The sequence below is a fragment of the Cupressus sempervirens genome, chromosome 3 (assembly GCF_028749045.1).
Source record: "Cupressus sempervirens isolate cs-2001-9-10 chromosome 3, ASM2874904v1, whole genome shotgun sequence".
NCBI lineage: Eukaryota > Viridiplantae > Streptophyta > Pinopsida > Cupressales > Cupressaceae > Cupressus > Cupressus sempervirens.
The window spans coordinates 734,496,917-734,514,783 of NC_143120.1; the positions used below are offsets into that span (position 1 = coordinate 734,496,917).

General features: G+C 32.7%; 1 pseudogene; it reads right to left on the reverse strand.

The window, feature by feature from the left end:
• Positions 1-11,349: 11,349 nt before the first annotated feature.
• LOC149568872 (putative germin-like protein 2-3) lies at positions 11,350-12,158 on the reverse strand (annotated as a pseudogene).
• Between the last annotated feature and the right edge of the window lie 5,709 nt (positions 12,159-17,867).

Below are 17,867 nucleotides of genomic sequence, written 5' to 3' on the forward strand. Positions count from 1 at the left end.
AAAAAAAGGTTTCTTTACCTTTTGGCAAATCCTCTATTTATTGGTATCTTCCTTCACAAACTTGGGTCATGCAAAGAATAAATAATTATTTATGTGAATCCATGAAACCAAATACCTTGAAATGACTTTGTTACTATGGGATAAAACTCTATTATGGGTTGGTAAATTGGTTTGAAGTTATCATTTTAGTCTAGGACATCATCCCTATTCCAACCACGTGGGTGCCAACTAATAGTGAAATTATATGGGAAGTATGCCCTAGGAGGGTTGTGTGCATTCTTTTGTATCTGTTAAGAATATTATTATAAATATATGATGCATTCTTACCATTTTTTTTGTGAACCAAAATGATATGGTTCAGGATTTAATTGCTAAACCATAAATTTTATACGAATGACACATACTATACCATCAAACATATGCCTTTAATATTTAAAGCATTAAATAAAATTATTTTAATTTATATGCTACGATTACATCTTCATCTATATGATACAAGAAATAATATGTCGCTTTCCACTCAATATAGATCTAGATAAAGATTCATTTTATAGACTTTTGATTTAATTATATTAGTTATGTCACTTGATACACAATTGTATACATAATGAAAATCTCAACTTATAAATTAATGGAGAAACAAAAAGCACATGAGTGGATGTATGCAAATCCAAATCCCAAACCACATAAATAAAAGAATTTTTTTTTGGTTAGTAATGATTTAGTGTAGAATAACTAAAACTCATGACGGAATTACCGCAAGGCATTCAAAGGGATCTATAGATAAATAGGATTTAGACATTTCATAACTTTTATGAGATATACCATTAAATCAATTTAAAAATAAATTAAAATGGTCCATTATATCACGTTTTCATATATTGATGTCCCTTATCTATGTGAAAACATACTTTTAATTTCTCTATAAAACAGACAAAGGGGATCCTAAGTTCTATTGACACGTTGACCATAGATTCTTTGACCAATATATACTTAAACTCTCAATTTTTTAGTTATAGTTAATCCGTATTTGTGTCGTTGAATTGGAGTACTTGATTCATTGTTTTTTTAAAATTATAAATCTAATCCGTATAAGTTAATATTTTTTAATTTTATGACATGAAATAGTAAAAAATAAATGTAAGTAAACTTCAAGGGGACTACTTATAAAATGATGTATGGTGAAATTGAGAAGACAGTGGCAAGGGAAACATAAACTAGGCGAGATATTAGGAAATTATCCATATTATAATTTCTCAATTGGTAAGAGTAGCTCGAAATATCTTAACTTGAATAAAATAGTTAAACCTACAATTCAATGAGAACATTGAAATTATGATCCAAAGAGGGAAATGATGGAACCTAGAAGGATTGTTTCTTACTATGATACATGTAGATCATAAAGAGTATTAAAAAGTTATAATTGGTATAGGAGGGTCCTTGCAAGGGAAGGACTTGGTAGAGCCTATAAATTTGAGTTTTTACAACATCTCTGTTACATAAATTGATAATATTATACATCTTGAAGTCATTTAATACAACTAATAAAAAATAAAGTAGAGACAAACACGAGAGAATCGTAAAGGATTCACGTGGTTGATGAGTGAAAAAGAATAGAAAATTATATAGACAAGGGCCAAGTGCATGTAGGTACATGGTAATGAGGTTATTATTTGGAGCCTAATCTAACCGAAAATGTAAAATTTCCCCATCTTTATTAGCGTATTTCCCCCCTTAATCATTTAAATAGGGTCTGCGGACAGTGTCCTTGGGTTGCTTCCTCTTATAGTATAGGTCGGGTTCAAGGGGCAACATCCCCCAAAAGTTTGTCCAAATTTCAAATTATTTTACAACGGCATCAAAAGTTAGTTTTTCTATTGGCTGACATATTTCTAACCATAATTTTGTAATTGACACAAGTCTTGTTAAAATGTATTAGGGTTATGAATTTCATATGATAAATTTGTAGCATCTTTTAATAGTATTGAGTTGTAATGGATTATTGATTATAACTTTTTAGATTTAGTAGATTAATAATATTGGATTCTTTTGTTGGTGGATGTAGCCCAATATTGGGTGACCAACGATAAAATGTTGTGAGATCATCTCGTTGTGCCTAATTTTCTAATTTAGGTCACACGAGGGTCCTATTTCTATTTCTTAGTTTCTTATTGTTGTAACTAGTTTAATGGACAAGTTGGTAGTGTGTGCAGCCCTTTGATCTTCTATTTTATTCAGTACAATTTTATTACTTGATTTTTGTTAGAATTCTTGATGCCTATTTGTGTAATTGATGATTCAATACATTCTCTATTTTATTTATACTCACGTGTGTACTCTTGCTCACTATATGCCATTAGGAACACTATTATAATATAATTGATAGAAATTTAGATTCCATTAGTTGAGTAAAATATATGCTAGTGCGTTAATTTGGCTGATTTCTAGGATTAATTGACAAAGAGATAATGTATTGGATGATATTTGGCTAAATATTATTATTTTATCTCATTTTATATGTTTGTTGAATACTTCAGGCTTTCTATGATATAATTTGATGGTTAGGCAATGTTACTAATATTCTCGACTTAATTTAATTATATTTTCACCTTGATAACATTTTTTTTTCTTGTAGTACGAGAAGCATAAAATGTGATGTAATCATTCATATTTACAAAATGTGATACTTTTTTAAAAATTTAAAGGAAGAGGGCAAAAGTGTGATGATGTCTATAGAAAATAATAATTATATAATATTTCAATGGTTTGGATTGTACAGTGTAATATATAATCATGAAGAAGGAAAGTGTATGCCAAAATCTGCATAGAATTATAATTATAAATATTTTCACATTTTAAAACATTTTGTATGATTTGACATTAGGAAGGGAAAATGTATGCTAATATTTTAAAAAATGATCGTCAAATCATATTGTCTAAATTGAAGTTAGGCAATCTATATACTCATATTCACAAAAGACAATAATTATAAAATATTACATGCTAATATCTGCATAAATTAATAATTATGTAATATTTCAACGTTTTCAATATTTTAGATAATTTTATGTAGCATGTGATTAAAAGGGCATAAAATGTATTATAATAGATGAATAGAGAGTAATAATTACAAAATATTTGCACAAATTTTTAAAACTATTTGCATTCAACGAAATTCTGTATCATCGGCTCGAAGCATTTCTGTTGCAGAACCCATGCCGCATCTTAAAATTCCAAGAATGTTCTTTTTTACATAAGAAATAATAAATGACATTTCCAATCGTTAAAATACTTCTTCTTGTTAAATATTTGGGATTTAAAACAAATTAATCTTCCTAAAAATTGTAGTACAACTTATATTTGTTATTTTCCAAAAAGTTTGAGGCTGAGTTTTGTATATGACCGCTTTTGTTATTCCTACGTTAGATGCACCATCTCCTGTATGAGCACCAAATGTATCTCCCAGTACTACTTCAAGAGATTCGACCCTGCTGGGACTTGCGACATCCATTTCACTAGATACTTTAAGGAATAATTTTACTAGATTGTTAAAATTAATAATCTGCCAAGCATTGATACCAACACTGTCAATTCTTCCAATGGAGCTTATGTGGTTTTTACATGGTAGACAAGTGACAGATTCATTTGAGGAACAATTTTAGGCCCCCCTTTCATTCTCTAAATGCTATGTAGCATAATATCCCGTGCATCCATTTATAATGCTTAGGCTACTTCCCACCAAAATATAAATAATGTGTGATCCATTGATATTTCAATAAATATATCACAAGTAATTATACTACATTGGATAGAGTGCTATCAGAAAGTTAGAAGAATCCTTTCCTAGGGGTAGATAGTAATTAATCAAATCAGACGTATCATGAATTATACATACAATAAAATATTATTTAATACGTCATTTAATTTCTATGAAATCATGCTGATTTAAAGATTTCCCATTTAATCGATGGTCAAATATAAATGATTCATTAAGCAACAATACTATATTTTAATTTAGGTTGCCTCATTCTTTTTCTAGGGTATCTTTTAGTTTTATGCTGGATAAAATTAGAGAAACAATATGGCTTCAGAGATCTGTGTCTTTTTTTGTAGATTTCATTTGACATTGTGCATGAGCTTCATGTGCCTCTGTATGCTTGCATGTAAATAGAAGGATGAAACAGATGTGGCCAATATAGGGTAGACAAAAATTCAATACATGGAAAATATGGACACGTTTGGCTACAGGAATAAAAATATGGGAATAGGAATTATTATTCTAGTTTAGTTATTCTGGAATAGAAAATGAGAATAAGTATGTATTCCTATTCTTCATTTGGTTAGATGAAATTGAAATTGGAGTTTGAATAATAGATAAAGAAAGTCAACAGGCCAATTCTCGTGTGCCTTTTCACTCTTGATGGATGTTTCATTCTAGAGACCTTGAGGCTTCTAAGCGATGAATCACAATGAGGACTGAGGATGGAACTTGGATCTTGTCTTTAACAAAAACACGGTCTAGTCTTGCCAATTTGATATCTTGATTGACCTTGTCATTCTTGAAAATTAGGTTCCAATGAGCATCCTCACTTAGCTATTGGAGATGGAGGAAAACTTAACAGAAGAGACATCAACAACTTAGCTTCCCAGAATGATATGCCATGGTATAATTGCTTTGGCTCACCCTTGCTCATATAATTTGCAGCCAAGAATAAGGGAAACACCAGAAGAGCATAAGAAGTGTGAGGCATAATTGAAGTTACCGTATAAAGCTCTGAAGTCATAGGATCACATTGTGAGATTTTTTCACGATTTCATTGTGTACGAGTCCAAGAGTATCTATGAAGGGAAAAAGGAAGAGGATGTTCGAGTTCCTTGTGATTTTCTTCATCGGTCAGGTAATAAGATGCTTCATGTCCCTAAACATTCTTGATGTTTTGGCATATGATCTCAGTATTCAAAATCAATGCCTTGAATCCAATAGTGGTTTTCCCAAGAGTGAAACCTCTGTTCAAAATTGGTCATTTTCCAAATTTCTTTAGCAAACCAATTTCTCTGACTTGGGTGCTCTCGGTGAATCTTCTCATGGACATGAAATTTAAATTTTCATGAAATATGAGTAGATAAATTTAGAAAAGGAATACATATTCCAATTCCACCTATTTAGGTGGAATTACAAATGCTCAATTTTGGGCCAAAATGAGAATACGTATGAACCTATTCTCAATTTTGATTTGGTGCAACCAAAGGAAGGATTAGAAATTTTCATAATTTACATATGCCTAATACCTATTCCAGTCTAATTGCTACTGCCAAATGGGCCCTAGGAGAATACACCATGGAAAATAGGAGCATCTGGTGACAAATAATGTCAAGCTCTTTTTAGTAATTTTGCACGGTTAGTGCTGGCTTTCGGAGTTTGTGTTGGAAAAAAAAACTGCTATGATTTTCTTGTTAGGTTTACATAAATATAACTTGTGATAGACATTTGAGTATAGATCTGTGTACATTGCACAGCCTTCATAGTAGTTTGTGATTTCAATAATTGAAAATTTTGTAGATTTCTTGTGCTGAATTCATTGTTTGTGTATTCATTAAAACAAGACATTCTACTTTATGTTTGGGTACTCATTTAAAAAATATAATTTTTTCAATGGGTTTCAATAGATTTCATTTTTGATTGTTGTAAAAAACTTGTTTTCATGGGGAAAGATGTGAGGTCCCTCCTCACATGTACTTATTAAATATGCATCTCTCTGTTAAAACTGTTGTAGGAGATTAGAATGGATATGAAATAATGTTTAATGGTTTAGATGTCCTAATAAGAAGTGACATCCTAATACATTCGTGTTTTAAATATTCAGTGATTCATGAACAAACTACATTATCTCGACTGTTTAAACATTAAAATTTAACTAACGATGATACAAGGCTTTCTCACCTAATCATAAGGGTGTTGATTTTGATACCTGGATGATTAAGTTTTATGCTTCAGATAGTTCAGTATTCTTTTATTGGTGACGTAATGATGTTTAGGTATATACATGCCTAATGAGGATTATACTAGTACTTAATCTGAATTAATGAATAAGTTATGTTATTATTGATTATGTGATTTTTGATGATTAAATGTGAATAGAAATGAATTAAACAGTTAATTATATGAGAGATTCATGTAACTATCCAGATAAATTTTGAATATATGTATGTAATTTTCTTGAGCTATTGATATGCGTAATGAGTGTGTAGGGTATTTTAGCTGAGAAAATCTAACGGAGAAACAAAACTGAACCCTATGTACTGTTTGTGGAAACTATGGTTAAATTTGATGAAGGATACAAACCTTGTTGTTTGTATTTTATTTGTATTGTGAATTGAACGAATGTATCATTCTGTAATCAGTAAATGTTAATGTTTTGTAACAATGTTTTTATAGTGTCCCTTGACACTCGTGAATTGTATATGCATTCCAGCATGATAGTTAGGGTTAACCGAGTAACCTAAAGATCTAAGTCAGAGTAGCTTAGTGATCTTTTTGCTAATCAAGTTAGTAATCGATATTAATTACCCCTAATCCAGATTAGTGTTTAATCTACATTTTGAAGGTTGTTAGATAGTCCTAAAATTTCCTAGCCTTTAATAGGTCCCTAATTAATCCTAAAGACCTAAAAACATGAAATCTAAGTATCCAAGAGGAATGGGTATGGCTTGGGGGCATTTTCCACCCCCTTAGCCCCTTTTGTTGACTTTTATGGTCACTCAAAAACACCATTTTTGCTTTATTGCGAAAATCGATTGATTTCATCATGGGTTGGATAGCTTGAACTCCACCTTGAGGTTAGCCTTAGGTCTAGTTGTGTTAGAAGCCTCTAGAACTTTTAGGCAAGTGGGGGAGTTATTTCTTTTTAGAGATGGTTGAGTTTGTGATCTTATTTTGAGGAGGTTTGGAGTGTTCACCCAACCTCTACTTTTAGAGTGAAAATCAGGATTGAAGGAGAAGGAGAAGGAGAAGGAGAAGGAAGGGAATGCTCATCTCAAACTTGTTCTATTGCCATAACCCAAATTTGAAGGTAGGAATACTTCACCTCATTTTGTTCATGTTGTGCTTCATGTTTCAATTTTATTGTTTATGCACATGTTCGTGTGTGTGTTGAGTATGTTGGGAGGGTTTGAAACAGATTAACTTAAATGTCTTTCCTTTGTATTTTTGCTTTGAATTTCAAAGGGATTGTATACGTGTATTGGCATTACTCACCCTCGGATAGGGCAGAAGTGGCCATGTACAGGGAAAGGTCTTTAGTTGGACTCTGACAGTGTAGAGTCTCTTCTCAGGACGAGAAGAGGGAGAGAGGGTAGGGTGTTATGGGCCCCTACTTGTCAACACAAACCACGTATGAGTTTTGGAATGTAAGAATGGAAGAACAGAAGTTCTTGAGTTATAGCCCCGAAAGGGCACCTATTTTGGTGGTGTGCCTGATGTCTCCTGTCGAAAAAATCCACCTTCTCCCTAGTCTAGTTCAATGTCAAACCTGTTGTGTAAACTCGGGATGGGAGTCAATGTCTGATTTGGTCTTCATGTTATGATTGGTTGTCTCCTGGTCAGTTTTCATTCTCTCGACGATCACTGTGATGTATTGGAGAGTTCGTTCTTTTCTATGTTTAAAAAAAAATTAGAGTTATAATTGTCTAAATTATTATTAGAATTATTGAGTTATATTGTTGTTAATATTTTGTTCAAAATAATGTTATAACGTACATATTAACACTATTTTAAGGGTAGTCGTAAATTGTGTTTGTTAGTGGGTCTGGTATTCTTTTATGTTGTTAGTATAATATTTTAAATGTAAATAAAAGTAATAAGGTGTTAGATTTCAAATTAATGTTAGATGAGTAAGTTTTGTTAAAAAAATTTTTTGCTAGTATTATTTTGAAGTAATTTTAATTATTATGTTTTTAAATATTAGTTATTTAGTACATTTTAGTTAGAATGTTCGTATGTTAGATTATATTTAAACATTTAGTATCATTATTGATTTGAAAAGGTTGTCTAAGATAAATTAGCTGCTGTATTTAACCCATTTTCAAATATATTTAGATTTATTATTTTAAGTGGTTATATCGTTCTTAAATCAAAGGTTAGTGTTATTGTATCTTAAAATGTTTTAGATTAGTAAAGGTTGTAAAATTAAGTTAGATTATTAGATTAAATTTTAAGTGTTGAATATATATCTAGATAGTTGTTTATTATTGCGAGTTTACGATAATTTGGTTTAATTGTGTTTAATTATAATATATTACCTTAAAATCAAAGCAATAATGAAAAAAAAGATGAAATCAATTTAATAACGAATGCTTAGATTTAACGACCTTTTCACACTCATCGATGATAAACTTGAATGGAAATGACAGGTCATCGTTAGGAGATCCCATATCTGTTTCTCATTTTACCTATACTTTAACGTGTGCATCTAAACTTTTCAAGCTTTGTGGTGTTATTGATCTAAAAATAAAATAAAATTTTTTGGTGTGTTTTTGCCCCAATTCTTTGGCATGACAGAATAGCTATATCAAATTGAAAATTTTAAGAAGTCATTTTGATTTAGAAATTTCAGTTCTCATGAAGTTGTAAATTTCAATAAAATGGTAGGATAAAATCTATCACACACGCTCCTGAAATTATCTCTATCAAAATATTTATATTATTTCACAATGTATAACAACAACAACGATCAATTGAATCTTCAGTTTGAAAGCCTTCGATTCCACCATTTTACTTCGCGCGATTTAATTGAAGTTGAAATCTGATAGTTATTTTTTTTCTTAATAGTTCCTTCAACTTCTTGGCTCCACCATTTTTCTTTACATATTTAGTTAAAACTGGAGTGTGAAGATCATTTATGTTTGTAAGCTCTTATTAATATTCCTTACTACTACCTTTTCCCTCCCTTTTCATGAACATTTTTGGGTTGCCCAGAAAATAGAATTCTCAAAAATTTGAGAAATGTTACAAAGATTAGAAAGAGTGCACAAAGTTTAACTATTAAACCCTCTACTCCATCAATGCAATTGATAAAAATAAAACCAGGTTTCATTATTTAACAAACTTCATCACCGCCATGAATTTTCATTTAAATTATTATTTCAACTCTACATTAGCTCCCCCTATTGTAATAAATGTAATAATCCATTATTAGCTACTTCTCAACCATTAGAACTGAAAGTTGCAAATTTATTGGACTACTATACAAGATGAAGACCTGCATTTTATCACAGTGTAATAGATGTATCTCTATTTTCTTGCCCTATAATAGAGAATTTTACAAAATTAAAGAAGTTAATAACCTTTGGACTTTCTTCATCACTACACAAATTGACATCTTGTATCAAGAAACTAAATAATTTTTTGAATATAAAAAGCAGCAAGAGGGCGCTGACCCATCATACAAACAAAAAACATTAGACAATGTTAGAAATAAAAGAACCTAGTGCCAAACAACGAGAAAAAAAGAACCTCAACTAAAGTCCACCTCTGTAAAAAACAAAGGTTCAAATGCGGAAAACCCACCAACCTATGGAATGGATAGATCCATCACTGCTAACTGCTAACCCATCAAAGAGTCCCAGATCTGACAAACCCAGAAGCAAGGCACCCCTGGTAGAACCATGAAAAAGAAAAAAATATGACTTCCCACATGAAAAAACAAAGAGGGCATCATCAAGGAAGATTCCCCACTGACCCAACAGGGCACCAATAAGACCAGAGATCCTCCCTCCATCGAGAAACACCTCTGAGAAGCGAGCATCCCGTGGGTCAAAAAATCCCCCGAAATAAAGAAGCATGGTCCATTACTCTGCAAAAACCACTGCCATTCCATGGAGGAACCAATGAGACACATGTTTGAGAAGCACCCTCCATTCGTCTGGTGTGGCATCATCAGATCCCTCTCTCCCTCCATCGTTGGCCACTCACTGTAAGAAAATGCAGCTTGCCTCGCAGTCATCCCCGCTCCAAGATAATAGTATTAAGGAAAGAAATAAGTTAACTGAAAAAAAAAAAAAACATTTGAATTCTAAGTTGTGTTTCGAATGGGGTAACTCGTGACAATTGCTTCTTATTAGCATACAATATAGACCCCTATTGTAAGAGATACTATTCCATTCCTTGTTAATGCATCTAGTATCTAGCAGAGAGATTTATACATTTTGTTATACCATAGCAATACGAAATCATACATCTTCATCTCCATCTTTTCATGAAACAAAGACGCAAATTATGTATCAATCAAGGGAACGGAGCCGCAAGATCTAGAATTGTAGAACATTAAAGTTCGTATCATGACATGTTTCATTTGTGAGGATGTTAGTTTACCATCATAGAAATTCTCACACTCATACCTTTGGATAGCTGATTATAGCTCATTAAGCTTTGCAAGCTTTTGGAGATAACTACCAAGTAATATTGAATTGATCTAACCGTTAAAGTTTTCAAATGAATGTACATGTGATATATAAACGTGTACATCTATTACATTCGATTTGGAAATGTAGCTTGTGCTCTCTATGAGATATCTCTTTGTATAGGTTCGCGTGTTCTATATAATGCTTTTCTTCGTCCCAACTGCACTTCTTATGGGCCGAAGCATGATTTGTTGGGTACATGCCTTCAAATTCACAAAGTAGACTCTGTCTCCTTCAGGTTTCTCAAATATGATTGGCCAGATCTTACTATCTCCTATACATGACTTGGATTCCGTACTTAAGATAATTTGATATTACACATTCTAGTAACACCTTAGATAGTGCCTCCACACATTCTAAGAATCTAGTTTTGCATGAGCTTTATTATAGAGCTTAAGCATGCATTCGATTGAGTAACACAATAGATGTAAAGTCCAATATAGTTAATTCTAATTTTTAAGGAACCCTATACTAGAAATATAGTGAATGCATAAAACATATTATAAAAGAAATATTTAATTGTCAAATTTATAAGCTATATCAGAATTGAGTAAAATTCATTTGTAAATATTTATTCATTGTTTTATTATTTTAATAACATAACGAACAGAAGGCAGTTATTTGTATTATAGATATACTAACCTCGTTATTTAGAACTATTCAAAATAAGTCTAGAACCAATTTTCTTTGTTGAAACGTGTCCCATAAATAGTGCGAGAACGCGATAATGATATTGAGTACTTTTATTTGACTACAATTTTTTTTAATAAAGAAAATACACCGGCACGGAGATTAGAGCCACACTCTGGTACATTTATTCCAAGGAATGGAAAAGAAAAAGGGTGAATAATAAAGAGGGTCTCCCCACGCCTTGTTCTAGTGTTCTTTTATTTATTGAATAGATTGGATGATGCAACGAATTGAGTTGAGCATTGAGCATTGAGCATGGGAATGCTATGCGAATTGCTTCTGAATGTAAACCACGAGCTGTTGGGTGATGCGGAAGGCCTTGCTGAGCACGGAATCGGGGAGAGGGGGGTTCGCGCCAAAGAGAGAATTGGCGATTGTCTGCACTCCCGGGAGCTGGCTGCTCAAAGCAGCGATGGCCACCGCATTCTCCTTCCCCACATTCTGCTGGAAATGCACGAGCGCCTTGGGGAAGACGAACACGTCTCCCTTTTCCAACGTCTTGCTGAAGAAGGTGTTGTTGGTGTCGATAAACCCTACAAAGAGCTCGCCTTCCGCTAGAAAGAGAACCTCGGTGGCTCTGGGGTGGGTGTGAGGAGGATTAATTCCACCCACTGCGTAGTCGATGCGGACCAGAGATATTCCCAACGTGTTCAGCCCCGGTATCTGCATTACGTTGGCAGGGGTCACGTTGGAGCTAACTGCATTGTCGGTGTTCCCCGCCTGCGCCAGCCCCCTGAAGAAGAAGTCCTCTGCCGATGCATCCTTGGCCTCTTTGCAAACGAATCCGTTCACCTTAACTGATCAATACAATTTGTTACTGTTTGCGGTAGTTATAATCACACCAATCATTAATAATCACATAAACGATTAATATTGCTGCACTCACCTTCGCTGTCCAGGACTGCGACGCAGAAATCTTGCAAGGGATCGGCATCCGCCGCCATCACATCTTCACTGTAACAACACATCAACAGGAAGAGTCCCAACGACAATTGCAAGCAAATCATCATTCCCTTCGCCATTTTATGCTGGAGAGTCTCCAGCAGAAGAGCTCAGGATATGGATGTGTGATTGAATATTTGTGTATATTACAAGACCATTACATGCCTATTATATAGGGGAAACATGCGAGGACTAATCCTTTCCCACGTAATTGTTTAATTGTAATATACTTCCAATATCATGCAATTGTTGACCTGTTATTTACGGACTGATTCATGCTGATGGAGTAATTGCTCATTACAATTGAGGGGACCAATTCATTTTTGACGTAGTCGTTAGTTATAATATATTTGGTTAGTAGGTGGTCTTTTCGTTTGCTCGAACTGATTCGGTAGATTTGTTCTTCCCATTCCTCTCTCTTTGTGCAGGAAAGTATATTCATCAACACGGAAATGTTTTCTGCGTATCCACAAAACAGATTCAAATGCTTTAGACTTGGTCGAGTGAGTACGTAAGGGCCCGTTCGGTGAGTGGAATAGGAATACGTATTGTATTCTGGAATAAAAAGTATTCCTATTCTCCGTTTGGTTCAGCCAATACTTGATGGGAATTCGCGGACCCGAAAATTTATGTTTTCTAAAATTTAAAAAAATGGAATAGGAATACGTATTCCAATAACACCTATTTTGGTGGAATTGCAAAATCCCATTTTTGGGCCAAAAATGGAATACGTATTCCATTTTTACCTCGTATTCCAATCCCGTTTTGGTGCATCCAAACAAGGAATTCAAATTTTTTGGAATACGTATTCCTATTCCTCTCACCAAACGGGCCCTAAGTGTTAGAAAAGTTCCAGCCCTTCCCTTATTTGTGTAGGAACCCACCAACTCTGCAGCCTTGTTCACATTTTTCTCAGCCCGCTTTACATCGTACGATCACGCGCACCGAAGTTTTCGAAATATTAACCAACAGAAGGGCCCGGCTCTATAATATTGTTTTATTAAGTTTGGGATGATGAAATTTTCTTTCTTGTTATGGATTTTTCTATCCATATTTAGTTTTAGGCGATTCATTAGGGGAAGCCACCCCTTAATTTAGAGATTCAATCTCACCACAGGTTCACCCAAAACTTGAGAGTGTTTCCATGTTCCAAAAGGATAGCTTGACACCATATGTATCTCTCTATAGGTGCAATCTACAATAGGTTATTTCACCATTAGTTTATAGAGGCAAAATTTTTCTCGTGAACGAAATTGTTTATCTAGTTAAATACAACATGTAATTAAATCAAATGACATAAAACAAATCTTTATCACAATCTATCTTGAGTGATATAAGTGACACATTCATTGTAGTGTGATAAAGGAATTAGATAAATAAATTCATAAAGGATAGAAATCAAAAATAATTCATTTTACATTCTCAAGGATCATTAAAACTAATAATTGTACAGAATTTAAAGGAAAGAATAGGTGCACGTGTTTAGAAATTTTATAATGTTTATGAGACATGACCTCAAAATATGTTTAATAATAAAGTAAAATAAGATAACTATATTATATTTAGATAGATTAGTCTTCCCTATGTATGTGACAACATAGTTGTAATTTATCTATGAAATAAACTAAGATGAGCTTGAGCTCTGTTCACGTGCTGAACATAGATTGTTTGAGCACGACATCTTTGAATCCTAAGATTTTTAGTTGCAACTAATCCATACTTAAGTCACTGAATTGGCCTATCCGATTCGTCATTATCAAATATTACAAGTTAAACTTTTACGAAAGAATATTGTGAAATTTAATGACACGAAAGAACATGGGTATTTGAAGGATCATGGTATGTCAAACTAGGTTCTTAAGTGGCAATGAAAATTCAGAAAATTAGTGTCAGGAAAGTTGACAAGTTTTTTTGGAATAAGTTATCATGTTATGCTAAAAATATGTATGAAAAGTGTTAGAATATTTATAATAACTGAGGGTGTGGGGTGAATTAGTTACCCAAGGCCGAGATGTACCAATTGAAAAATCAAACACTTAAACAACTCCAGATCTTATCATTTTATTGCTCGGTCTCCACTATAAATTTCTATTAACATTAGCTAGCGGTTCACTGTTCTAAAATAGCAGGCTTACAGAATGTAAACATTAGTCGATAAAATGCCACAATAAGATTCACATAAGTTTGTCACTAGGTTTGAACATGCAAGCCCAATTTAGGAAAAACCACCAACAACGTTTCACTAAGTTTCACTCTTCTTAAGCGGGCCCTGTTAGGAGCCAACCCTGTAAAAGTTTTCAATACAAACTATTAAATGTGACCTTGTTATTTGAAGGATTGAGTCACCCTATTAGAAGTGGCCTTGTTAAAGGAATTCAAAACATCCCATTAGAACGACAACTTATTAGAGGAATTACATAGACTGTTAGGTCACTATGACTGTTCGGTCAACCTTGATTAAAGGATTTCAAATACTGTTTACAATGGTTAGAAAGTAATAACCGGTTTGATCATTTAAGTATAACTCACTTTGCATGTACACATCTCAGTTCAGTTCTCATGTACCGATTCATTGTGTGGCCTCCATTGTCATCCCAGCTTTGATTTGCTTGGCAACCATTCAAGCAATCAGCCTTCACTTCCTCTCAACTCAATTCAACCTTCTGCTTAGATTCGCCAGTCAATAATGTCAACAATAACTCCAAATCTATGGAACTTGTTTACAAGCATACAGTCTCTCTGCTCATATAGAAATTTTACCCATGTACTTCTTTAAACAGGAAATCATGATCCTTTTCCTTTTAATCAACACTGCAGATCTTAGGATTTAGGATTCAATCCATCAAATAAATTATATATGATCACCATTTTGTTTATCTCTTCTTTTGTAGAAACTTCTCTTGGAATCCATCTCTTAGGCCGTTTACCTAATCCTCTCCTAGAATTAAATGATCAAACTCATTGATTCTTATCTCAACACGCTTTCCATATCCCAAGAAATCAACTTGGCCGGTTAGAAATTATGATTCGTCGCAAACAGTTAAGATGTTGTTCGTTGGGGAACACTGTGTTCTGACACTCAGTCATCATTGGGTTACTCGATTGCTATTAAATTTCTCACTCGACATATACACTGTCACTCGGTCGACACTGATGCTCGGTCAATACTGATTTTACTCGACACTTACTGTAGCCCAGTTGGCACTAGCATCACTTGGCATGTACGTAAAAATTCTTTAGTCTTCTACTATGTTACTCTGTCAAGCCTATACATTTGATCTATCTTTTATCACACTTTCAAGACTTGATCGTCACTGGCTTCTCCTCTTGTAACATGATTTGAACAATCAATACATCTTGTCAAATTCCAACTAATCAAGTGTCAATTTTTAGTTTCCTCATCAAAACTCAACCTATCCTCTAGATGCTTCTGTTATGAACAACTTCTCAAATCCTCTTAATCAATCAAATAGATATGGCAGTTAGATCAGATAACACTATCTCACCAATAGGTTTGACATTAATGACAACAAAACAATTGTTTCAATTGTAGTTTCCAACAAGAAATTGTACAAAATTAAATCTAGTTTGTAATATGAAAATCATTTTCTGAAAGAATGATTTCTATATGATGAAACCTTTAAATTTGAATACATTAGTACAATTTTTCTTTATAAGAAGATTAGAAACAGGTGAATGGCTAACCATCTTAAACAAAGTCAAATGATAATATTTTTTTTTTTACAAGATTCTAGATCTAAGTAATACAATTATGTTAGGATGTAGCACATATTTGTTTATAATTTATTTCTAAGAAATTAGATAATTACAAATTTTCCATTAATTTTTTTTTTGTAGAATATTAAATCTCATATTTGACCACCTTAAGTTATTATTGAATTCATCAAATTGATAACATTTTTTTTTTGTTATAGTAGGAGAAGCGTAAAATGTGACGTAATAATAAATATTTACAAAATGCGATATTATTTTTAAAAAATAGCTTCTTCTTTTTTTTTTTTCAATGAAGACTTATATTTCATATCGTCACTTTTTGGCATACCATGATCTCCTACATATCGACACAGTAAAAACAAAAATGTACACTATCTCCAAGGCAATTAGTTCTAAAATGAAGTATTGTGAAAACGATAAAATAGTGACAAGGAGAACATGACTTGGGAAATATATGAGGCAAATATCCATATTACAATTTCTCAATGAGTAAAAGTAGCTTGAAATATATTAATGTGAATGAAACAATAAACCTTACAAATCGAGGAGAATATTGAAGCTACGATGCGAAGGGGGAAATGATGGAACATAGAAGGACTATTTCTTACCAAGGTATATTTAGATCATAAAAAAATTATGCAATAAGTTATAATTGGTATAAGAGGGTTCTAGAAAGGGAAGGGCTTGACATGCACCAGATGAATGAGTTTCTACAACCTCATTGTAACGCAAACTTATAATTTTCCAAGTCTAGAAGTCATTTGATATAATTGATTAAAAATAAAATAAAGACAAACTAGAAAGAATCATAAAACATATACGTGGTTGATGAGTGAAAAAGAATGAAATATTAAATAGACAAGGGTATGTGCGTGTAGGTATACGGTAATCGTATTTTTATATGGAGCTAAATTAGACTCAAAGGGTAATTTTTTTCCAACTTTTGTTAGTATAGTTTCCCCTTGAATTATTCTACTAGCATTTGGGGGAAATGCCCCTTTCCTGGTGTATGAGAAAAATCCTTCTCATGCCCCTTTTCTAGGTATACAACGAGGTCAAGGGGTAACGACCTTGTGGGGGGTTTTTAGGGGCACCACCGCTAAAACTTCATCTGAATTTTATTATTATATTTTCTCTATTGGTTGTTATATTTATGATACAAATTTTGTAACCCACATAAATCTTTTTAAAAAATATTAAACTTAGGATTTAAAAATGATTAATTTGTATAATATTTCAACACTATTGAGCTCTAAGGGATTGTAGATTAAAAATTGTTACATTCAATAGATAATAATATTGGACTCTATTTGGTGGGGGCAGCCTTAGATTGGATGAAACACGATCCATTATTGTGTCTTCTTGTTGGGCTTAATTTTCTAGTTGAGGTCAGACGAGGGTTAAATAATTTCTTGAAATTTTATTATTTCAACTAGTTTAATAGATATTATGGTGGCATGAATGACCCTTCAATCTTTAATTTTATTCAACAGCGTTTCATTATTTCATCTTTGTTGGAATTTTGGATTCCTAGAATTATAATTGACGATTCAAGGTATTTTCTATTTTATTTATACATACATGTGTACTCTTACTCATTCTATTTTTTTAGGGGCACCCTTATAATAATTATACAAGTTTGGATTGATTTGTTTGAGTAAAAAATATGCTAGTGTCTCAGTTTGACAAATTCCCAATAATTAATTTAGAAATAGATAATGCGTTTGTTAATACTTGGATAAACCTTATTATTTTATCCTATAGAATACGCATTTTTGAATATTTTCAAGGTTTCTATGATACAATATGACTCTTAGGCTAGTTTTACTAATACTCCTTACATTATTTAATTTAAGTTTTACTTTGATTGAGTGTATAATGTGGAACTCTCTAGGCATTGCTTACTGTAAATGCTTCTATTTAGTACCTAAAATAAATATAGTCCTTGGTATCATTAGATGTAGAGAGTCGACATTGATATTATTATGTTATTATATTCTTTAAAAAAAAAAGGTTTCTTTACCTTTTGGCAAATCCTCTAT